A 25,692-nucleotide genomic window follows, 5' to 3' on the forward strand; every position below is an offset into this window, starting at 1 on the left:
GGGTGCTAAGCACACAACAAAACTCTTACGAAAATACTTTTAAGTTAGCACGTTACACAAATGCCCGAGGGGCACGAAAAACCATATACGCTAAAAGTGGAATGCGAATTACTAGCAGGTAAGTAACAGTTCTAATAGGCTTTGGAATCGCTAGGACTGGACTAGGGAATCGTTAGATTACTACTAGGAGGCCTAGGGGACTCGGGTGCAGAGTGTGCACTCTCACGCGGGATGCGGGACAAAGTCTATGGAAGCTAGAATTCACAAAGTTAGTGTTCACGGGCGAACCCGACCTGGTAGGGAGAAAATGACAGTGGATCCTGACCCTTGGATAGTGAGGCTATGCTGGGACACCGGAGTGCCGAAGTTACCTAGCCCAGGGGCTGCAGCTGCATAGGTCTGAAAAGACGTCGGGGATCTCGTTGCCGGACCAGGAGCCTGGAAGGAAGAAGTTGCTGGCAGGCGACCAGTGAAGGAAAGTTCGATGGATCCAAGCCTGGATCAAGGAAGAAGAAAACCTGAAAGCAGAGGGGACCAAGTTCTTGAATCACTAGCCAGTGATTAAGTGGGCACCAGGATGGCACCGGGCGAAGTCACCGCAGTCAGGTGAGTGGGCGCTGCTGGGCTCTGCAGTCTCTCGGACCAGGAGGCGTTGTCGGCGACCAGGATGGAGGTGCGAGCTGTCCCACGAAGGATGAAGTCGTTGGCGTCGAAGTTACCCAGGATTGGGCAACAAGCCTTGGCTAATTCAAGCCCACGCGGTGGACTCAAAATGGCGTCTTGAGTGGACCAGGAGGGTCCAGGGTGCTCCTCTTCTGGGAGGGAGCAAGGGCCAGTCTGGAGCAACCAGACCAGCAGCAGAAATGTCGTCGGGCGTCGTCAGGAAGGCCACAAGCCAACGGGCTAGTAGCCAAACAACGCGGTGAGCAGCGGAAAGCAGAAGGGCCCCTCGCAGATCGTGGAGATGCTGGGGGGCTGCACTTCGGAGCTGGAGCTGCTCAGAGTCGGGGCTTCTCGGACCCCAAAGCACTCACCAGTAGATTACTCGGCGGGCTTGCTGGAAAGAAGTCGTGCAGTCTTGCAGATGGCCGGTCCCTTGAGGTCTCGTCGCACCCACGGTTCTCAGCTGGGCTGTAGAGGTGGGTAGAGGTCAGAGGTGCCAGGGAAGCCGGTTCTCGTCGAGCTGGGCAGTCGGATTCCGGAGGAAGGACGTGCAGCAGACCGCAGTGTTCTTAGATGGTGCCTGCGGATGCAGGGTGACTACTCCTTAGTCACAAGGGAGAAATCTTAGGAAGAAGTCTTGAGTTCCTTTCGCAGAAAGTAGTTTCAGGATTCAAAGATGATCTGATTTGGAAGGGGGCCAGTCTCTACCTTTATCCTGTAAAAAGGGGCTGGCACGCGACTAAGTCCTGCCCTATGGGTGGGACTAGGAGGGGGGTGGTTACACCCACTTCCTTGGCGGGCTTTTCCCCAGCACAGGGTCTGGAGTGACCCTGGAACTGGTTCCAGCCGGCCTATGCACAGTGAGCACCGGGGTGCTACTTGCAGTCACCTTCCTCTAAAGCCCTGCCTACCTACAATACACAAAACCCTGTCTGGGACGGTGCTGGCACCGCCCCTGGCAGGAAACCCTTTGTCCTTATCTCCTGCTCTGGGAGGACTCCCAGCAGCAGGAGGGCAGACTTGTGTCTCGGTGGCAGCATCCATTTTGTGAAATGCTATGGCTCTGTCTGACTTTTACCCGGGTTATAGGTTACAGGCATGTCGTGTCCCTCTAGAAGGGTGGAATGCTAACCCCGTCGCCAGAATTGGCGAGGGGTTAGTATTCCAATTCGTATGACACCTTACTCGACATGTTTTGATAAAGCGATACCAGAGTTGGCACATAACCGCGAGGATTATAATGCACCTAAGAGTATATGGTATGCGATATCATGGAAACGGCTAAGGGATGGATCCCGAACGCCGCAGACAGGCTCAGCTCATGCTAGAGCACCATCTCACACGATTCCAAGCACTCTGCCTTCAGGATTGTTAAGGCCTGCTATAGGAGTGACTGATAGGAGATCTGTGTGTCCATTTTAGGGTTAGATATAGGTATACTATATCTAAAGCAAAGGGTGAGTACACCACCTTGCCCCAGCTGTCGTGCAGCCAGTTGTGTCAGTTTTAGTTAGTCAATCCAGGGGTGGCACAATACATGCTTCAGCCCCTGGGAGACTTCTGGGTGCACCTCAGCCCTGGGTACAGGGACTTGGAGAGGGCCCAGTGCCAATTCAGTACCTAAGTACAATTTGGATAGAGAGAACAGCTAGGCTGTGGGTCTGATTAGCAGGCCCACAGCCAGGGAAAGTCGTAAACCAGTGCAGCAAAAAGCAAAAATCTGGGTGATCATAGGATTGCAGACCCTACTCTCCTACAGTCATCGTGAGGGAGGAGTCCAGGATGAATCCCAGGTTGCGAGCGTGGTTCGTGGGTGTCGGTGCGGTGCCCAGCGCCGTGGGCCACCAGGAGTCGTCCCAGGCTGATGGGGATTGTCCGAGGATGAGGACCTCCGTCTTGTCTGAGTTGAGCTCCAGACGGCTGTGCTTCATCCAGTCCGCTACCTCTTTCATACCTTCCTGAAGGTTGGTTTTGGCGATGGCTGGGTCTTTGGTGAGGGAGAGTATCAGTTGGGTGTCGTTGGCGTAGGAGATGATGTTGATGTTGTGTTTGCGTGCGATGGTGGCGAGGGGGCTCATGTAGATATTGAAGAGTGTTGGGCTGAGTGAGGATCCTTGGGGTACGCCGCAGATGATCTCAGTGGCCTCGGAGTGGAAGGGGGGGAGGCAGACTCTCTGGGTTCTGCCGGAGAGGAATGAGTTGATCCATTCCAGGACCTTTCCTTGGATTCCAGTGTTGTCGAGGCGGTCTATTAGGGTGCGGTGGCAGACGGTGTCAAAGGCTGCTGAGAGGTCTAGGAGGATGAGAGCGGCTGTTTCTCCGTTGTCCATCAGGGTTCGGATGTCGTCTGTGGCTGCGATGAGGGCGGTCTCGGTGCTGTGGTTGGCTTGGAATCCGGACTGGGAAGGGTCGAGCGAGTTGTTTGCCTCGAGGAATGCGGTTAGCTGTTTGTTGACGGTCTTCTCGATGACTTTAGCCGGGAAGGGGAGAAGAGAGATGGGGCGGAAGTTTTTGAGGTCTTTTGGGTCCGCTGTGGGTTTCTTCAGAAGGGCGTTGATTTCTGCGTGTTTCCAGCTCTCAGGGAAGGTGGCTGATGCGAAGGAGCTGTTTACGACGTTCCGAAGGTGGGGTGCAATGATGGTGTCGGCTTTGTTGAAGATGTGATGGGGGCATGGGTCGGAGGGAGAGCCGGAGTGGATGGAGTTCATGACATGGATGGTGTCTTTACTGCTGATGGGGATCCATACGCTGAGGGTGGTGGTGGAGGTCGCTGGTTTGGTGTCCAGAGGTGGAGATTGGGGTCTGAAGCTGTCGTGTATATCTGCGATCTTGCGGTGGAAGAAGGTGGCGAGGGCGTTGCAGAGATCTTGTGACGGGGTGATGTCGTTGTTGCTGGCGTTGGGGTTGGAGAGCTCTTTGACAATGCTGAAGAGCTCCTTGCTGTTGTGGGTGTTGTTGTCCAGTCGCTCTTTGAACGATGTCCTCTTGGTGGCCAGGATCTGCTGGTGGTATTCGCGGGTGGTGTTTTTGAGGGTTGTCATGTTTTCTGTTGTCCGTTTGTGGCGCCAGGTCTTTTCGAGTGTTTGGCAAGATTTCTTTGCGGCTTTGAGGGCATCTGTGAACCATTAGGGTTTTCTGTTGCCGGTCTTGCCTTGGGGGTTCTTCAGTGGAGCGAGGTCGTTGGCGCAGTTGGTGATCCACTGAGCGAGGTTGTGGGCTGCGTTGTTGGTGTCGGGTAGATTGGTGTCGGCTAGTGGGTTCTGGCTCAGCGATGTGGTTAGCTGGTCTGTGGTGATTTTGCTTCAGCATCTCTGGAGGATCCGATGCGTGAGGTGGTGAGATGTAGTCTTCTTGAAGATGAAGTGTATGCAGCTGTGGTCGGTCCAGTGGAGCCCGGTGGAGTGGTTGAAGGCGACGTGGTTACTGGCGAAGAAGATGGCGTCGAGCATGTGGCCGGCGAGGTGGGGGGGGGGGTGTCCACCAGTTGCTTGAGTCCGAGGTTGGTGAGGTTGTAGAGCAGGGTGGAGGTGGCGTTGTCGTTGTTTTTTTCCAGGTGAAAATTCAGGTCTCTTAGGAGGATGTATTCTGGTGAGGCTAGGGCGTGCGGGCTGATGAAGCCTGCGATGGTTTCGCTGAATTGTGTGCGCGGGCCTGGGGGTCTGTAGATGAGCGCTCCTCTGAGGGTGGTCTGGGGGTTGGTGTGGATTTGGAAGTGTAGGTGTTCGGCGGTGGGGACGATGTCTTCGGCGTTGGTCGTGACGTTGATGGTGTTCCTGTAGGTGATGGCGACTCCTCCTCCTGTTTTGTTGGTTCGGTCCTTCCGGGTGATTTTGTAGCCGTCTGGGATGGCTATGGTGATGTCGTGGGCTGAGGAGGCGTTCATCCAGGTTTCCGTGAGGAAACCGACGTCTGGTGCTGATGTGTCGAGGAGGTCCCAGAGTTCGATGGCGTGCTTGTGAACGGAGCGGGTGTTGAGCAGGATGCACTTAAGGTGGTTGTTGTTGGTGTTTGGTTTGGCAGGCGGGGTGCGGGGTCGAAGGCAGGTGAATTTGCAGGCTTGACAGGTGAAGGGTCTGTGGGTGCGCTTTGGGGTGGCTTGGTAGCAGGCGGTTGGTCGTCCGGTGATGAGTGCGATGAGGGCGGCGGTGTCGTATCTTAGTCGGATGTACTGGTGTCGGCGGGGGCCAAGGGTTCTGGCGCTGGGCGCGGTCCAGGCGCAGACGGGCGCAGACGGGCTTGCCTTTGGCGCGCCTTTGGCGCGCAATTGGCACGTCCGCTGTGCTTCCGCGCGGCGTCCTTCATAAATGGCCAAGTGGGAGGGAGGAGCAGCTGGGAGGTGGGAGCGGGGTGGCCAATGGGCGACAGAGGGAGCGTGGCACAGAAGGAAAAGGGACGGGGCCGCAGGGGAGCAGCGGTGGGAAGCGGGGAGCGGGGGGCACAGAAGCGGGGAAAAACAGTCACGGAGAAAATATACTGGCAACAGGCAATAAGCATGGCACAATGCAAGTAAAACACTGGGTGCAGTCAACAACAATACTCAGAAATACGGGTGCAGCGGCGAACTCGCGGCAGCAGCGGTGAAGGGCAGGAGTCCTGGTCACACACGGGGAGCCGTGCGGTGTGTGGAGCGACCAGCCCTGCGAGCAGGGTCAAGGGTCACCACCACTACCCTCAGACAACATGACGCACTGCCCAGACACTACATACTCTACCCTCAGAATACAGGTAACAGTGCCCGGACACTGAGAACTCTACCCTCAGACAAGAGATACCACTGCCCAGGCAACATACACACTACCATAAGGCAACAGGTAACACTGTAAACACTAAAAACACAATAGATTGGACACTGTAATCACTCCCCCCGACAACATGCAACACTTCATACACTGTACACACTACCCTAAGACAATAGAAACCCTGCCCAGACACTGTAAACACTACTCTCAGACAACATGAAACACTGCCCAGACACTACATACTCTACCCTCAGACAACAGGTAACACTGTAAACACTAAAAACACAATAGATTGGACACTGTAATCACTCCCCCCGACAACATGCAACACTTCATACACTGTACACACTACACTAAGACAATAGAAACTCTGCCCAGACACTGTAAACAGCGCCCTAAGACAACAGTAAAACTGCTCAACACTGTAAACACTAAAAACAAACAAGGGATAGCACTGCCCAGACATTGTAAACTTACCCTCAGACAAGTAACACTGCCTGACACTGTAAACACTAAAAGCAGACAACAGGTAGCACTGCTCAGACATTGGAAACACTACCCTCAGAGGTAACACTGAACAGACACTGTAAACACTCCCGCCAGACAACAGATAGCACTGCCCAGACACTGTAAACACTCCCGCCAGACAACAGATAGCACTGCTCAGTCACTGTAATTACTCCCGCCAGACAACAGATAGCACTGCCCAGACACTGTAAACACTCCCGTCAGACAACAGATAGCACTGCTCAGACACTGTAAACACTCTCGCCAGACAACAGATAGCACTGCTCAGACACTGTAAACACTCCCGCCAGACAACAGATAGCACCCCTCAGACACTGTAAACACTCCCGCCAGACAACAGATAGCACTGCCCAGACACTGTAAACACTCCTGCCAGACAACAGATAGCACTGCCCAGACACTGTAAACACTCCCGCCAGACAACAGATAGCACTGCCCAGACACTGTAAATACTCCCGCCAGACAATAGATAGCACTGCCCACACACTCTAAACACTCCTGCCAGACAACAGATAGCACTGCCCAGACACTGTAAACACTCCCGCCAGACAACAGATAGCACTGCCCAGACACTGTAAACACTCCCGCCAGACAACAGATAGCACTGCTCAGACACTGTGAACACTCCAGCCAGACAACAGATAGCACTGCCCAGACACTGTAAACACTACTCCGGGACAAGAGACAGCACTGCCCAGACACTATACACACTACACTCATGGGTAACACTACACAGACAATGTAAACTTTACTCTTAGACAAGTAACACTGCCCAACACTGCAAACACTGTTTTGCCTCTATAAAAGTTAATTGGGGGTGTGGCCAAGATGGTGGACGGCTAGGACGCGCTTTTAGATCACTCCGTGCCGCCGCCTAAATAAGCATATATTTCGAGCCCTTTGTACCCCAGTAGGTGCCCCTGGGAGTAAATACAAGCTCCTGAGAGAAGGGGGTACAAGCGGATCCTTGCGGAAGGAGCATAGAACCCTGGGCACGAAAGAACGAAAGGCTAAGAGGACCGGGACCTGCGGCCTATAGTATACGGATGTCCACCGAACGAGTGATGATCCTCCATGGGGTAGAAGTCCGTGGACCGAGGAGACAGGGGAGCTGATTGATCCCCTCTCCCCACAGGGGCTGTGTGGACAACCTGGACTGGTGAGGCGAACAGAGCTTGCGGACTGCGCCATGGCCCTGGACCACTGTGTGGGAGAACTCTGGAGCGTGCAGGTGTCCCGGTGAACAGTAGGGATCAAAAGCGTGCCTAATCCTGTGGCGTGCTCCTGTGGCGTGTGATGAGCAGCCTGCCCAAGTTTTGGCCCATCTTTCGCTTTGCAAGGTCACATCGAATAATTGGCACAAAGATAGCTATTCCCCTCAGCCTCAAAGCCATGGCAGGGAACATGTTCGGAAAGGCAAAATACAACAAGAGAAAAGATACCTGCCAAATAGATTTAATATAGAACTCACAAGGAGGTCCTTTGATACATTTAGAACCACCCAAATCAAAACATATTAATTCAGCACATAATGAAAAATAGATACAAGTTTTATTACATAGAAAAACATTCTATTCAATACATTAATTACAAACCACGTGGGATTTTTCTAAAAAACTGATGATTTGTCAAATATAGTCCCACATATCGACATCAAGCAAAAAAACTCTCAAACCTTCATACATACCAGCATTTCAAACACTCTCATACCACAACCAGGCATCCAATACCAAGGTACATAATACCCATGAGCTGATCTAATAATAATAGATGGAAAACAGTCATCAGGGGGATGGACAACAGATCAGCCAAGTAGACCCCAGATGACACAAAACGCCGACGCACGCTTAGGTGTAAGGCCCCCAGACGGGGCTACACCTTCTTCAGGGCGATGTTGTACAGTTCACAGTGGGACAAACAATCAATCTAAAAATTAGCCACGTCAACTCTCACGGGGGATCCAGCAATGCAGAGGTCCTCAAATAAGGAACTTCAAGAAATGCTCATAGAGGTTGAAAGTCATTCTTGGGGGCGACTCCCAAGCTGGGTTCAGTCCAATAATGGCAAGTCCGGGAGATGAAGAAGAGAGAAGGATGCCAATAGTTAAGAGGGTAATCTCCGCATATGAGTAGGGTTCAGGCTGACTCCTCCATTTTCTACGGAGACGATAGAGAACCAGTCATGCACAGTCTTCAAATCGACACAGGGGGGTTCAACCGCTTCTCGTAATACAAGGTGTCATGTTCGGAAAGTCAGGCAGTTCCAGGATGGAAGATAAGGCTAGAAGCCAAGGGCATGAGGCTCGGCTAGACGCAGATGACAGAGAGGGTACGGTCACTAAGGCATTCCTTGAAACACTCTTCTCCTCACTACGTGCAGGCCTGCAGATGATGAAAACCGAATTAGCATCGGAAATCCGATAGGTGACATGCGAGGTGGCCAAGGTGGGCGAGAAAGTCGCCAAGCTTGAATACAGGGAGCCAGGCCGGGAGGAGCAGTTCTTGTGGCTTCAAAAAGGGGGGCTACGGCTAAAAGAGCAGCAGCTGGACCTACAGGCTTGCAACGAGGACCTGCAGAACAGATCCAGGAGGAACAATATAAGAATTAGAGGTGTGCCATCCAAAGCAGAGGGCTCCAACCTTCGCAAGTTTGTCACAGACCTCCTACGACATGTCTCCGGACTTCCTGAAACCTCTGCACTACAGCTAGACCGGGTTCGGTTCACAGAGTGGGAGCTGAACGCCTGGGGAAAGGTCCCCCGGCCGATATACTGGTTTGCGTTCGCGATTTTCAGATCAAAGAGGACATTCTTAGAAAAGCCAGAGACTCCCACAGGTCCACTTCAAAGGCTATTCCCTAACCTTTTACCAGAATCTCTCCAGGATCAACTTGCAGAAACGTAGGACGTTCCGCTCTGTAACAGAACACCTACGGAAGGCTAATATACCCTATGCATGGAGCCACCCCTTCCGCATCATCTTCAAGTATGAAGGATCTCTCTATCAGATCAGATCACTCAGGGAAGCCTGTGCCTTCCTGCACATCACCACGCAGGATGATTCTGAGGAGTAGCCCGCCTCTCCTAAGTGTATACGAACTGCATGGCAGAAGGTAACAAGCAACCACTGCGGGCCCTGCCCGACTTGGCCACCATTAGTAAAACGAGACAGGCGGTGCTACAGGTCCTATCAGCGGAATCCACCCTTTCAATTGCATCATGAGCTGAAGACGACCCTGCTCCCGGGGGTCCGGAGGGACTTGCGAGGCACTGAAGGAGGCAGTAGAGGGGCTGTTGGTAGGATGCTCCCAGTACTGTACAATGTGCGGGTCGCTCAGAGGTCCCACACAGTATCTCTTGGAGGGTGGTCCTCCAGAACAGTCCTCCCTTGGCTGTCGTCGCCTCATACTGACTCTTGGGTCTTGACAGACTTGGCTCTTGTTGATTTCTTCAGTATATCCTTTTGTTGGTTATGGGTACATTCTATCTTCTTTCACTTCTTCTCCTCCGCACCAGCCAAGTCTCCAGAAGGGCTCCAAGAGTTCTACGAACTTCTTGGTATGGCGCACCATCGCTACCTCGCAGGCGTGACGAGGACGAAGTGAACAAGCTGCATAGGGGCTTCCTAAACTCATGCAATGCATAATATACGTTTGGTGAGCCTCAATGTTCGAGGCCTCAAGAGTCCAGTAAAGTGCAAAGCGATTTTATCTTATCTAGAACACTCTGGCGAGACATATGCTTATTGCAAGAAACCCACTTACTTGTCAGGGATACCCACCGCATGCGCTCACCCAGGTTTCCCAGACCATACTGGACCACTGACACAACTAAAAAAAAAATGGGGTTGCCATACTGCTTGCCCAGAGCTTCCAGGGAAAAGTCACAGATGTGATAGCTGAACACAAGGGCAGAGAATTATGGATTAGGCTCCAGTGGGGTCATAAACGGTTAACAGTGGCATCTATTTATGCACCGAATGAACACCAGGAACGCTTCTTGATTACCTACCTTACGCAAGTCTTAGCCTCGCAAGACCGGGAGGTGGTGATAGGGTGGGGGGGCTTAACCTGGTAATGAATACAGACTTATATCGCTCCGGGCATCTCGCTACACAAGCTGGGACCGTCACACAGACTGGACATCAATGGCGTATGAATTGCGTCCTTAATGATATATGGAGTCAGACACACCCCTCCGCCAAAGACTACACATACTTTTCTGCGGCCCATAGATCCTATGCCCCTATTGATCATTTTCTCATCGCAGATGCACTATTGGGGATGCGTAGCTGAAGCAACAATTGAATCCCGTTCCCTCTCTGATCATGCCCTGATCACGCTATCGCTGAACCTAGGTGGCTCTCAACCATGCCCGTCACGCTGGCTACTTCGTGATGCCATGCTTCACTCCGACCAGATAACTAAAGCTATTAGCAAGGCAATCAAAGACTATCTCACCACCAATGACCGAGACTAGGTTCGCCCGGCGTCCTTGTGGGAAGCATTAAAACTAGTTATACGAGGGGAATTAATAGCCACATCAGCAAGCTAAAACAAGCTACGGAAGGAACAGAGGAAGTAAATAGCGGCATCAGTAGCAGAACTAGAATTCATACACAAACTCACCGGTGCCCCCCGCTCCTGGAGGGAATTGAAGAAGAAACGCTTAATTCTCCACCGATTGGACCTAGATAGAGCGGAATATGCCTTAGTGCATCTCCGGCACAAATTCTTCCTTAACAGAAATCCTTCTGACTGCATGCTAGTCCATAAGCTACGCCAAAGAGAGGTTACCGTAACAATACCGGCAATCAAAGACCCGTCCGGGACTCTAGTATACGCAAAATTGCAGAAGCTTTCTGAGCCTTCTACAGCAAACTTAGTGCGGAGGAAGACTCTACATATAGAGACATAGGTAGTTACCTCCATGGTGCGCAGCTGACTGCGCTGCCTACTGATACTGCAACTTACATTGATCGCTCTATCCAAGTTGACAAGGTAGTGACAGCAATAGCCAGTCTCAAAACCTCCAAGTCCCCGAGCCTGGATGGCTTACCCCCCCCCCTCCCCACCCCCCCCCTCGTTCTATAACAAATTCTGTCAGATATTAGCCCCTGTTCTGAAACAGCTTTTTAACTCATTTCTTGATACGGGAGCACTCCCTGATTCCCTCTTGGAGGCCTCCATCTCAGTAATCATAAAACCATCTGAAGATCCCCTTGAATGTGCCTCCTATCGTCCAGTCTCATTGCTCGACGTCGATGCCAAATATGAACATATAGCATTGAGGCTATCCAAAGCACACCTTATAAGTTTCTTTTCAGTCCTAGCTAAGTAATCGCTTTTTAAGGGATCTGTATACCCTCAATTGGACAATGAGACAGATTAAAACCAACATCAATTCCAAGAAAGAAGATCCAGGCAGTTCAGAGTCAATTGAATGTCAATCTTCTTGTGATTTCATCAATTCTTTATTAGTATTAAAAAAATCGTATAAGATCTCCCAGCACGCAGTTTGCCAACACGTTTTTTGTCTTGCACTAAGACTTTCTCAAGGCTGGAAATATCAAACAATACTAGTATAAATATGACATACAAAATTGCATACATTGACAAAAACAAATATATAAATACCATACAATTCACTAACATATATAGAGATTGACATATTTAAAAACACATAAAAAACAACATTTGTATATACATTTGAGAAACATAGATAAACCATATGTTATGTAAAACAAAACATGCTGTATACACTCCTTGACGTGTCTATACATCCAAAATTTAACAGAGTTTGTTGTAGACCTAAATACACATCTAAACAGTGTTAGTTTTAGACCTAAATACACATCTAAACAGTGTGACTCAAGAATCCAAGAGTATAACAAAGGTGGAATTGACTGCAGTGTAAGTAAAACAAGCACCAGCCATCACCAAGTGAAAAAAAGATAAGTTTAACAGGAATTCTTTTTATATGTACTAAGAATAGAGTGACAAGAAAGTGAGGGAAGTGAGAAAACAGGAGGAGAGATAATGAAGATAAGAAAAGAACACCGATTGAAGATCGGACCCACCATAAGTACTGGTGGAGAATATCCAAATATCAGCTTGAAGAAAAAAGAATCACAAATCTATCCAAGCGGGATATACCAAATTCAGAGGTTAGAGACAACCCGTTGATCTCCGGGGTCCGCCTGGGGGCTGACATAGATACTATAAGCCTCTACGCTTACGACGTGTTCCTGTCCTTGACAAATCCCGAGACCTCGCTCGTGGCCCTAGTGGCAAATTCTCGTGGTTCAGTGAAGTGGCTGGCTTCAAGGTAAACCTTCCCAAGTTACAAATACTGAATCTGTCTACTACCCCTGGCACAGTAGAGGCCCTGTCCAGGCATTTCCCATTCACTTGGACCAGCAATCACATACCATACCAGGGGATTTTCTTAGTATGAATCCCTAATAAGACACTAACGGCTAACTACGTGCCACTTCTAGAACAGACTACTGAAACCCTCTCCACATGGTCATGATCGGGTCTCTCTTGGGCGGGTCATGTTGCAGCAGTTAAAATGACGATAATGCCGCGCATATTGTACATCTTTCAAACTAGCTCCCTTTCCCCAACTGCGGTTACATTGCGGAACCTACAGTGGGCCATCAACCACTTCATCTGGGGTGGGAAGCAACCGCGACTCAGCTTTGTGCAGATCACAAAACCCAAGTTAGGTGGGGGGCCCCTGTGTTGTCCAGGTATTTTCAAGCATCACAACTACCCTTCATTCTTGAGTGGAACCACCCACTTTCAGAGAAACATTGATCGTTTAGTAACCAAATAATTGCAGGAGCGAAGACTTGGGGAGAGATTTTGCTCCCGCGTAGGCATAACGCATGGAGGCTATACCTCTCCCCGGTGATGACAACTACCCTAAAAGTATGGGACGCAACTGCAATCCGCCATGGCTTTACTTCATTCCCCTCCCCACTCCATTGGTGGACAACTCTGACTTCCCGCCTGGGTGCAAATCAAAAACATTCCAGCAGTGGCGTGAGAAGGGGTGTAATCAAGAGAGGGCCTTTCCCTTTGATCAGCTTCAGAAAGATTACGAAATCCCAGCCACTGACTAGTACGCCTATAATCAAGCGTGTCCCTGGGGGTAAACAGCGTTTACAACTAATTTTTTACCCCGCAGGTAATCACAACGCAGTCATTACAACGACTGCGTTGTGATTCCGCACACCATTACTCCGCAAGTCGGAACAACACTTTGCGGGGGGCGGGGAGGTGTTGGATTTAAAATCCAACACCTTCCCTAGTGTCTGCACAGACTGGAGTTGGAATATACTATTCCAACTTACAGCGCCCCTCCTCTGCAAGTCTTTGTTCTGATTTGCGGAGTAATGGTATGCGGAATCACAACACGCTCGTTGTAATGACGGCGTTGTGATTCCCTGCGGGGAAAAAGAATGGGGGATTTAAAGGTATATTCGTCACTGGGTAACCTACCCGGAGATGAGACCAGGAGCTTCTCGTCCATTAACCCAGTATGAAAAGTGGCTTATTAGTAAAAGCGACGGCAAGCGCCTTATATCAAAACTGTATTCTTTCCTCTCAGTAGACACCACACCAACGAACTCTAAGGACAGTTAAGGTGGGAGGAGGAAATAGGCAGATCCCTCACAGACAAGGAGTGGCAGGACATATTTTTTTAGAACACATCACACTGCACACAACATCCCTGGTACGGAAGCAGCTTATAAAGTTGCCTCATACTGGTACTTAACTGCGGCCCGACAGAAGCACTCGAACAAAGACCGACCCCGGCTTACTGCTGGCGTGGCTGCGGGCAGGCAGGCTCATTAGTACATCTACTTTGGCATTGCCTCAAATTAGTAAGATACTGGGACCTGATACTCCAGGACATAAATGAAGCCTTCGAGACAGATATCCTGTGCTTCCCTGCCTATATTTTGCTGGGTCTCCCTAATCCACTAACATTTCCCTTGCGCTCTTTAAGAGGGAGGCAGATAGCCTTAGCCCTTAATGCGGCAAGTTTTATCACTGTTTTGGGTAATATGAGTGGTTATTTGGATTTCCTATTTGTATTAAATATTCACCTGGTATTCTTTTTTGCAGTCTGTTTCTGGACAACTGTCCTCCTAATACGGGTGTTCTTTTGAGGTGTCACTAGGTCTCTTCTCTTTGGTATCGAGGGCGCACAACTCAATCTTTCCTTTGGATGCATTGTCTTGTTTGTGGTTTCACGGTTCTTAACTATAATTTTAATCTCAAGAAAGAACATTTTGGAATGCGGTGTTACACAAAAGATCTTGCAGCAGGGATACCGTGGTTGATTACTACATAAGCATGAGACTATGTAGTTTATGTATGGTTTTCTGTTTATTTGTAGCCTGATGAAGTCGATGGTGGATATACCCTATTGACGAAACATATGTTGGCTGCAAAGGTTATCAATACTGATGGATGCATGTAGAGATAGGAAATAAAGCACTGCTGATTAAATAGGACTATTGTACATGTAATAACTCTTAATTTTGTTGTTCAGGGGATCTTATATTTTAGAGTCGGAAGTGTTGGCCCCCTATTGGAGTGTATGGTGGCCACATCTTCTCCTTGGAGCACCTCTATGAATGAGGTCGTTCAGATAAATTAGGTACACACATGTTTCCGCAATCTTATGACCTTTCCACCTGTCTGTCTTGCATTGTGTGATGTAACTTTAGTTTGTTGCTGCAGACATGATGATGTAACTTTAATTCGCTCATAGCTCTTTTAATGGTAGAAAACTATATTGATTACTTCTTGATGTTTTTAGGTCCATCAATTAATTCACTGTCATCCATGTGTGACTGGTGGCTAAAATATCTGGTATTGTTCTCCTGCAGATTGGTACGCCTGATATTGGAAGTGTCCGCTAATATATACTTTCAGCATTCCAAGCAAGGTAAGTAGCATCTAATGGGGAAGTGGAAATGGCACAAAAAGAATCACTGAAATGATTTGGGTTTTCTTTTTTCACATATGTTCTACTATGTGAAGGATCGTTGACTCACAAGCCTTCAGATGCTAAGGATTGCTGACAAGCGCAAAAGAAGAGGCCGCCTACAGTTAAGATAACGTTCCTTAAGGTAGGGAACAATCAATCATTGTACAGATTTAAGGCAACCACTCAATAAACAATAATTAAATGCTAATCAATAGACAAAGGTCAGAAAGAACCAAAGAGCACAAATTATTTATCAAGAATACAAAATGAGCATTTATTAAGTGTTAAACAATTAGAAAAAAAATAATAATCATTCATCCACTTTCATGTCCATCATACAAACTCACAGACATACTGAAGACACATTTAAAACATTGTTGGTATGATGACATATTGCTCAACACTGATAGATTGACACAATATATAAAAAACAAGATCAATTGGAGACTGAGTGGCACAAATTCAAATGACTGGTGGAATTCTACGTCTGTGTCGGCGCAACAGGGGTGCCTTCGCCAGGAAGAGGGCCACAGTACAAACAATTGATGAATCTGTGAAGTAAACATTGTCTTTATGAATGAGGGAGGTTCTTTCACGAATACAATGAGCGATAAGTATACAAAGAAGACATTTGCATTGGATGAAATAAGGGAGAAGAATGAGAGTAAAAGTGAAAATGGAAAGATATGACTCAAGATAATTACTTTAGAAGTGAATAGTAAGGTTAATGGAATAAAATTAGATGTGAAAAAGGCAATATATAAAGATAGTGAAGGGAACCCTATGTGAATGATTAAAAAAGGGGGGGGGGGAAGGAAGAAAGGAAAAGGCACCCAGAACATTTGTGTATGTATACGATGGTGACCCCTATTTGTATCAAAGTCACATGCTTAACTCATGGTGTCAGAAATAGTATACCTACTATTGATGGGGTTTGGAGAACCGTCGTGTTGAACGGTAAATGAAGACAGTGCGATACTTCATGTATAATCTAAACGATGAAGGTAGAGGACGCATATTGATAGTTGCTCACATTTAATAACGTTTTTGATTGACAGCGATTCTAGGTATCTAACTAATATTTACCTAAGTTGCCAAGGGCAAAAAGACGCCGTCAGTACATTGTAAGCGGATGAAATATGTAAGTCCTCGTGGTGTTTCAATAATGGTGTACTAAAAAATATTAAACATATGTAAATGGACAAATGTGATAGAGAATGGGTCCTTAATTACAAATCCGAAAACTATTTTCTATTTATACCTGTATGCCTGATGGGCAATAGAGAGAGGAATCAGGCGACGCCAGAAAAACAAGATAGCACAGTGATGTCTGATAGTTACTGGATGTCACTGCTATATTTTCAAAGCTAAAGACTAAAGATACACAGGATTGTCCTAGTTAGTTGAAACTTAAAGCATGTTTGTATTTAGCGAAAATGTAATAGCAATGAGACCTACTGAAGATCGATAATAAATAGCTAGTCAATACTAGTATTAGGGATTAATGTAGAACGGCACAGCACTTACTTTGATGCAATGCGGTGCAGATGAAAGGGGTCAGTACAATTCTGTTTTGTGATTTCAAGGATTACTGCAATATAAATGAAGTAACTATAAGGCGAAAATGAAATTACAGTACAGCTTATATAATATACTTCGAAATCAAGCCTTTGACATGCCTACAAAATGGAGGCTTAAACTAGCGGGTTTCGTTACACAGGTGTGTAATTTGCAGAGGAGAAAGAATGCACAATTGTACTTCACTCGTGCCTTTTACTATGACCGGGTAAAAATATAGGCAGAAGAATAATAAGAGTTACAAAATATCCACATATGTTAAGTTAATAGTGTTTTATAATGTCACGAGATAACGATGCGCCAGCAGGAGCTATGCAAACTTAATTAGGGTACTGTGAAAAACTATGCGGACTTGATTAAAGCTAGGGCGTGTCAATGGCTCGAACTTACCTTTTAGTCATTTGGAGCCTCCGGATATGAGGTTCCTTCTTTCTGCGAATATGCCCGGAACTAAACCTGAAAAACAAGAAAGGGTTTGGCTCTTATTCAGTAAGGTTCGGACCAATATACCAATAGCAACCAAAAAAAATGCCAATACTGATACCATTCAAACTCAAGCAATTATCCCACACGCCAGATGACCTAAATACGCTGGATGAAAAAAGTCGAATTTTCTTTTTCTTTTTCATATACTCTTTTTTACTTATTAGTTATCTTTTTGTTAATGAATCATTGTTTATAAATGTAAACAATACAAATCAAGAGAAAATAATAACTAATAAGTGAAAAAGTGTACCTGAAAAAGAGAATTCTACTGTTTTCAACCAGAGTGTTTAGGTCATCTGGTGTGTGGGATAATTGCTTGAGTTTGAATGGTATCAGTATTGGCATTTTTTTGGTTGCTATCGGAAACTAAACCTGGCGTGATCCGGTTAAGGTGTTTTGACCTGCAGCGGGTGTATCACATGGTAAAAGATGGCCAATCGTCTGTGTACCTTGACAAAACTTTATTGGAACGATGTAAAAAACATATATGTGAAGCACAATGCCTAACTTTACGCAATATTACCACCTTATACTGTCTGTGACACAGCTAAAATGAATCAATTTTCATAATATAAAGAGCAATGTCACTCCTTATATGAAGCAGTATTCGTGCATCTGTTTGTTGAAACAGTATTGCAATCAGGAAAGTGAATAGCAATGTAGTCATAGCGTGCTACCCATGTATTTATACAGTGTGGCCGACCTAATCCAAATTGACTGGGTGGTGTAGTGTTGCCGACCTAATCCGAATTGACTAGGCCGTGTACAGGGAACTCCGTGGCAAGCGATGATAAGGACAGTATATGATGATTAATTGCGACGCGCAGGTATGTAACTGCTACATATATAAAGCTAAGAAAAATAAATAAATAAAGGAATAAAATATGAAAGATAATAGTAAGACTGAAGAAAATAAGGTGGAAGATGAAACATGTGCCACTAATAGATGTATTTTGCTGAGGTGTATATAGGAATTGCAAAAAATAGAATTTGGAACAAACGCCATGGATGGTTTTATTTATTTATTTATTTATTTATTTGCGGGTTTATAACGCGCTTGAATCGACTCCTTCCGGAGTATCTCTGCGCCCAAAATACCAGAAGCATGGTCAAGCAGTCAGTGGATAGCAGATTAGTTCTGAAACAAGAATGTTTTGAGTTCTTTCTGAAGCTCAGATGTTCAGAACATTGCCTCAGCTCAAGGGGAAACTTGTTCCATAAAATCGGACCGACTACAGATAGGGTCTTGCCACCCTGTCTGGCCTTTCTCACAGCTGGCACTCTTAGGAGAAGCTGGTTACTGGACCTAAGGGACCTAACCGGGTTGTATGGAATGAATTTATCTCTCCAGTGCGATGGCCCCAGTCCATTTAGGCTCTTGTGTATTAAACAGCAGGTCTTAAATTTTACCTTGTTACGGACTGAGAGCCAATGCAATTTCTCCAAGAGAGGGTTAGACGGTGTTCTAGGGGGGGGCATTTAATACCAGCCTGGCCGCAGTATTTTGAATCATATGGAGTTTGGCTAGTACTCCATCATTGGCCGATAACAGGAGGCCGTTACAATAGTCGAAACGACTAAGTATCAGAGCTTGCACCAAGGTTTTCCTGGTGAAGTCCGGTAGCAGGGGAAAGACCTTTCGCAACAAGCCGATGACATGGAAGCAGGAACCCACAATGATGTTACAATGTTGCTTAAAAGAGAGTTCACGATCCAAGCGCACTCCTAGATTTTTCACAACCAATTTAGGGTCTGGGACCGGGCCAAGGTCTTGCGGCCACCAGTCCGGGGTCCACAGGATCTTTGCGCTTCCCCAAAGAATACAACCTCCGTTTTGCCTACGTTGCATTGGAGGCAGTTAGAAGTCATCCAATTTGCTACTGCCTTCATGCCATTGGAAAAAGATGTTTTCACTTCGTCGGTAAGAGTTTTAAAAGGAAACAGGAGCTGGGTATCATCCGCGTATGATACTGGGATGAAACCGAACTCTCTAAAGATTTTAGCCAGGGAGGCCACGTAGATGTTAAAAAGAGTTGGGCTCAAACAAGAGCCCTGTGGCACCCCCTTGGTAATCTCAGTTTCCACCGAGCGAAATGTGCCCATTTTAACCGATTGAGTCCGGTTAGATAGGAAACTTCTTAGCCAGGCCAGTGCTGTACTCACAAGACCGATCTTAGCAAGCCGTTCGAGCAGAATATTATGAGATATAGTGTCGAACGCTGCCGACAGATCTAACAGTACCAGGACTACCGAATGACCCCTGTCCTGGTACATGTGTAGATCATCCGTTATTGACAGTGCCGACTCAGTACTATGCTTCGGCCTAAAGCCAAATTGCGAATGGTCTAGACTGCCGGCCTGTTCGATATATAGCTCGAAAGGTGCTTGTTTACATGTCTTTCAGTGAGCTTTCCCATGAATGGAGGTAGGGATATCGGTCTGAGATTAGACAAATCCGTCCAAGGGATTGTAGTATTCTTCCTAATAGGTCTTACTGATGCCTTTTTCCATGCCATGGGCACTCGGCCTTCGGTCAGTGATTGATTTACCATGGTAATTTAACTGGTATTGTATCACATGGCCTGTTCCCATTGAATTTCCTGGTTTAGACCATGTTTAACCGTATCTAAAATAAACATCCAAAAACTTGTCTGCTTTTTCTGATGGAGTCTAAACCGACAAAAGGAGTAAGCATGGGGGCTGCTTGTGCCCCTACTGGGCCAGTGCGCCTTCGGACTCTGCAGACTCGGCTGGGGGTTCTTGGCCTTCGATGCTGGCGGCTTCGGCTCCGCAGTGCTCCCATGGATCAACTCCTGGATCTGGATTGGGGCTGGTCGACATTACGACACCACCTCCGGCGTCTAATCCATTGACAACACCTCCACCCCTTCCACTGCAGGTTGTGTCCCCAACCGTTGTCTACCCCGGCCTCCCGCTCGACATGGACACGGAGCAGAACGGACGCTGATACCGGCACCACCCGGTACTTTTGTACCCTTGTTCTACCCTGGTGTTTACTATCACCCTGAATGGCAACCAGAGGAAGTGGAGGACTAGGAGGGGTCTGTGGACCCTCTAGCATACCAGTTGGAAGAACCAGACTGGAGAGAGGAGTTTGGTGTGGCCAGTGCTCTGGACACTTCTCCAGACCTTGGTATGCTTTCTCCCCCTACTCTGGCTACAGAGAAGGCTGCATCATACGCAGTGGTGTGGCGTAGGGTGGCTGAGGCCTTAAACCTTGAGCTTCCTATGGTGGCAATCAGTACTAACCTCCTGACCAAGGTCCATCAACCATCAGCGGCCTCTTCGGAGCTCCTGCTGCTGTTCAATATGGCCCTCACAGACATCCTTCTGGGCCCTTGGTCCAAGCCCAGCACTGGGGCTACTGTGGATAGGACGATTGCCCCACCCCACCGCCCTGCCCCGGGCAACCCCATTTTCGTCTCCCAAAACCCTACTCCTGAGAGCTTGGTGGTCCAAGCCTCTACTTCCAATGGTGCATTCCCTACTGCTCCACCTGATAGGGAATCCAAGAAGCTGGACCATCATGGGAAGAAGATGTTTTCTTTCGCCAGCTTAGGACAGAGGTCTGTGAACACTGCATGTCTCTTGGGCCGTTATACCCACTATGTGTGGGACACTGTCTCGCAGGTACTGCCTCAGTGCCCGGAAGAGTCACGGGCCGTGCTCTCCCTTGCAGCTGCTGAGGGGAGAGGTGCAACAAAGTTCACATACGATGTGGGCTGGACACCGCCGACTCACTAGGCAGGACGATTTCAACGTCGTTAGCACTGAGACGCTTTGCCTGGCTAAGGTCTACTGGCTTTTCGGGCAATGTCCAATCAACTCTTTTGGACGGACCCTTTGATGGCTGTTGTTTGTGTGGTGACAAAGCGGACAACGCGCTCAAGCTTTTTAAGGATTCTAGGGCTAAGAATGATCCTTAAGCCTTGGTACTAACTCTCGCCCAGCGCAGTCTGCTTTTTAGCTCTTTTTGTGGCTATGGAAGGGATGTCCCACCACGTTCCGCCCAGAGCCACAGGCCTGCGTATACTGTTCAGCCTCTGCGTGGCCAGGGACGTGGGACGCAGCGTCGTGGTCAGGGGCCAACGTGCGGGCCAGTCCACCAGTACCCCCTCTGCAGCAGCTTCTAAACCTTCATAGTCCGACCCTCCTGGGCCAATGGGCGGCAGGATTCGCCATCACCTCCCCCACTGGCAGAACCTCCTGTCAAATAGGTGAGTTTTGCAGATAGTCCAAAGCGGCTACCTCCTCCCCTTCGAGAATACTCCTCCATCAATGCCACCTCAATTCCATCACATGTCGGAGTATCACTTGGCTCTTCTCTGCCAGGAAGTTGCGGCTCTCTGGCCAAGAGAGCCATCAAACGCGTCCCTGTGCCAGAAGTAGGTTGTGGTTGCTACTCCCACTACTTTCTGGTACCCAAGAAGGACAAATGCCTGCGTCCTATCTTAGACTTGAGGGACGTCAACCACTTCCTCCTGAGCCAATGTTAAGATGTTGACATTGGCTCAGGTTCTGTCTGCCCTCGACCCTGGAGACTGGATGGTAGCGCTGGACTTGCATGACACCTATTTCTACATTCCCGACCTGCCAGCCCACAGGCATTACCTACGGTTCACTAATTGGCCATGAGCATTTTCAGTTTAGCGTGCTCCCCTTTGGGGCCCTACCAGCGCCCCTCAGATGCTCATGAAAGTGATGGCGGTGGTTGTAGCTCATCTGCGCCGATCAGGGGTTCACGTCTTCCCATATCTCAACGACTGGCTGTTGAAGGCGGGCCCGCCCCAGGCTGTCGTCTCCCTCCTCCAGACTACAGCGGACCTCCTGCATTCGCTGTGGTTCACTATCAACGTGCCAAAGTCACACCTGATTCCCTCTCAGAAGCTCCTTTTCATCGGAGCGGTTCTTGATACAACGCAGTTTCGGGCTTATCCTTCCAAACAGCGAGTCCGGGATATTCGGGCTATGATTCCGATCTTTAAGCCTCTATCCTAGGTTTCAGTCAGAATGATCCTCATGACCTCCTGCATCCTGCTGGTAGATTATGCCAGGTGGCATATGCAGCCTCTGTAGTGGGATCTGAAGTTCCAGTGGGCAAAACATCAGGGGAATCTTTCCGATTGTATCCAGATCACGGAGGGCTCTGCACGCCAATTGCAGTGGTGGCTAACGAACCACAATTGGGTCAACGGCAGGCCCCCCTCCCTTCCCCAACCAGAGTTCACAATGGTGTCAGATGCATCACTTCTGGGGTGGGGTGGCTGCATGGGAGAGGCGGAGATCAGAGGCCACTGGACTCCAGCGGAGTCCGGGCTCCAAGTCAACCTTCTAGAGCTTCGGGCAATTTGTCTTGCACTGAAACGGGAGCCCGTTAATCTTTGTTTGCTTGCCTGCCACAAACCTGTGACTGACAGGGGTGAGGAACTACATCTCCCGGCACCACTAAGCATTGAGCACGCCGTCCACGTTCCGGCCTGGAGGCACTTTATCATCGGCCAGGGCCCCGGCAGCAGCCGAATGAGGCTTGGCCAGGTCTTTAAAGTAAGTAATCTTTATTGTTTAAGTTATTTAAAACCATAACAATGTCATAATACAAATATTATATCCCTATAAAATGATTAAAAAAGAATTTTAAAAGATAAGAACAAACATGTTAAGTATATCGTTCAAACGAGCGGAAGCGGTATCCTTCTCATGATTCCAGTTTAAAGTATGTTCATAATTCTGCAACGTCATATTGTTATCGATTTATGGTTTTTGCACGTAGTGACATATAAAACTATTTTTTTAGGTCGAGCTAGAACACATGCGAAGCATGTCTAGCTCGACAACTATTGTCACCCGTCTCCTGGGAATCTGAGACAGGGGCCGGGCACGAGCGTCGACTTCACCTTGTGGGCGCGCAGGCCCAGCCCGGCGCCGTGCACATCCCCTGCCTCAGATTCCCAGCAAGTCAGCACACAGACACAGCACACACACGCACACGCACACACACATGCACCCCTCCTCCCACCCCACTCCCACACACAGCCCCCGACCCCACTCACCGGGTCCCTTGGGCTATTCTCGTCCCGTCCAACGCCTCTTGTATGCCATCAGCAAGCAGAGAAGCGGCCAAGAACACTCTGCGCCTGCGCGGAAGTGCGTGTGCCCGCCTGACGTCACTTAGAGGCTGAACCTTACGGTAGGCAGGGCCACAGGGTCCCTCTGACCAGATTCAGATCATCTTTCACTGCTGCTCCTGTCCAAAGAATCGGATCGCGTCGCGCGCCTCGTTTTTTGTGCGGATGGCTTCAGCGAGCGGACAATGGGAATTTCCAGGCTGCGGCTGCCGCATTCTTGGCGTGACGACTGAGGACAGGGGGCTGCCGTGCTGAGTGAGGGGGGGCAGGTAATATACGGCTATGTTATTAGTGGTGGGAACGCGGGGAGGGGGTGCACGGAGGTCCGGGTGGGAGGAGGGAGAGGGTTTGTTTGTTTTTTATTGGTCTGTAAGTGCCGGTCTCTGAGGAACCGCGCTATTAATCACCGAGTTTGTGAATGCTGGAGATGTAATACAGCACCAGACACACTCGGTGTAACTTTCTTCTAGTGCTGCATAACCCGAGCCTCGTGGCAGAATGTCTTGCAGCGTTGGTTTTCATGTAAATAAATATCTCTAAAGAATTGGTGGCAGCCCATTCTTGTTTGCTTTCTGAAACAATTCACTGCAAGGACTACCTTCCGTTAAGCATGTGTTATCTAAAAGCTCGTGCCCATTCATCAGCAGTGAGGTAAAATAATATATATTTTTTAAATCTTAGAATCCGCCTGAATAATAGCGCTTTACCGCAGCTCCGCGTTATTACAGTGTCTAGTGACACGTGAATTTTAAGGTTTTTCACTGTCTGGTCTGTGTTCTACATTGAAAACGCGTTGTGCATTAATTTACTGTAATGCTTTGCGAGGAGCGGTTTCACTCGCACTGGGAAGGAACAGTGGCTTGTGGGGGTCTGTTGAACATACACGCAGCTCAGACAGATGTATTCAGTGAAACGAGTCAACATTTGCCTGGCGTACTAGGTTGTGCCGTGTAACTGGTTCTCACCTAGAGCGCTCCAGTACATTCGAGTCGCGTTCACAAAAACTAACAGAAATAAGATTAGTGTTCAGTGCTGTAATTGGAAAGACTTTACTTCGGGAACCCATAAACTGGGGGTCCAGATGTGGCAACAAACAGAGGGTTAAGTAATGAGGGGATGAGTCATGAACAGCAGTTTGACAGTCCTCTAATACACTTGCTTTTAAAAGTCTTCCACAAAGAAATAGGAAACAAGTAGAAATGTGACAGTAAATATGCTGTGGCTTAATGGGTTGCAAAGGCTGCTTTTTAAAATATCTTTTGAGATCAAGCCACCTGCGGCTGAGAGCTTTGTGTGCCATCTAAATCTCATGGAATCTCATGGAATAATAATAATAATAATAATAATAATGGTAAGGTAACTCTGGCGGCTATTGCTGCTGAGATCAGTGTTTTGTCTAGTCACACTTTACCTCATCATAAAGTAGTATAGAGGGCTAATGTGTCTACAGCGAAGCAAACGTGTATCATGCATATGAAAGATTTTTATTTTTAGCAGATAGCAGAGTTACTGCTTTTGACACCGAGATTTTTTTTATGACTTGCAGGTCATAAATTGCAATCCTTCAATTATAACACAGTGAGCTATAAACCAGCCTCAAGGAACTGCATGCAAACTTCAAGGTCTGTGTTTTGTCTAGTCACGCTTTAAGTCATAAAGTAGTATAGAGGGCTAATGTGTCTACAGGGAAGTAAACTTGTATCATGCAGATGAAAGATGTTTATTTTTAGCAGATAGCAGAGTTACTGCTTTTGACACTGAGATTTGGTTATGACTGCAGCACAGGAGAGGTCTGCACCAAGCAGTTCCTGGAGCAGGGTCATCTGATGAGATGCAAACAGCCCCTCAATGTGTCAGTGTATGCAAATCAAAGAGGGGCTTCGTGCATTCTCTTTCAGCCGGGGACACCAACTCTTCGAACCAGCCCTGTGGGTGTTCCTCTAGTCTGCACTGCCAGCCTCGCCACTCTCGGGTTTCGCCTCTGAATGCCCACCTGCTTTTCCCTACTCTCTCTCACTCGCCCGTGCATAGTGTACTCACAAGTGCATAAGTTACTCTTAAGCTGTGTAAAGTACACGATGTCGGATGCGAGTAACTTTGGGCGCATCACAATTCTGTGCTTTATGAATAATGAACATTTTGCACTTGCGGGAGATATGAATTTAATTTATGGCACGATCGGTCCTTTATGTTTCCGGAACGTCCTAAGTGGGACAGAAGACACCAATGTTGACCCAGTAATTTCCTTGTTTAAATCCTCCGAGTTGTACAAACGGTCTTGACCACGTGACAAAAACCAGTTGAGGCATCCGCTGTGTAACTATTGCTATAAGTACCCGCTCGTTGGATAAATGGCAAATGCCTTGCTGTTTCACAACACAATATGTGTACAGAGGGCTTATTTTTGGAAGTGTTTTCACCTCTTCAGGCTAAGTACACCCTCTTTGTCGACGAAAGGAACTTATTTATAAGGCAAACACTTCAAGCGATGTCATTACCTGTAGGTAATTAGGCACTTAGCAACAGCATTGCAAAACCGACGTTC

At 48.0% G+C, this 25,692-nt stretch overlaps 1 protein-coding gene across 1 annotated transcript in view; it reads left to right on the forward strand.

Moving 5' to 3' along the window:
* The window catches only part of LOC144807665 (uncharacterized), a 79,324-nt gene that overhangs the window by 31,677 nt on the left and 21,955 nt on the right, over positions 1–25,692 (forward strand). Inside the window, exons 2-3 of the mRNA XM_078673297.1 lie at positions 14,837–14,895; positions 14,991–15,079. The gene's annotated coding sequence lies outside the window, so the exon portion shown is untranslated. The remainder of the gene's footprint in view (positions 1–14,836; positions 14,896–14,990; positions 15,080–25,692) is intronic.

This window comes from Lissotriton helveticus, chromosome 1_2 (genome assembly GCF_964261635.1).
Source record: "Lissotriton helveticus chromosome 1_2, aLisHel1.1, whole genome shotgun sequence".
NCBI lineage: Eukaryota > Metazoa > Chordata > Amphibia > Caudata > Salamandridae > Lissotriton > Lissotriton helveticus.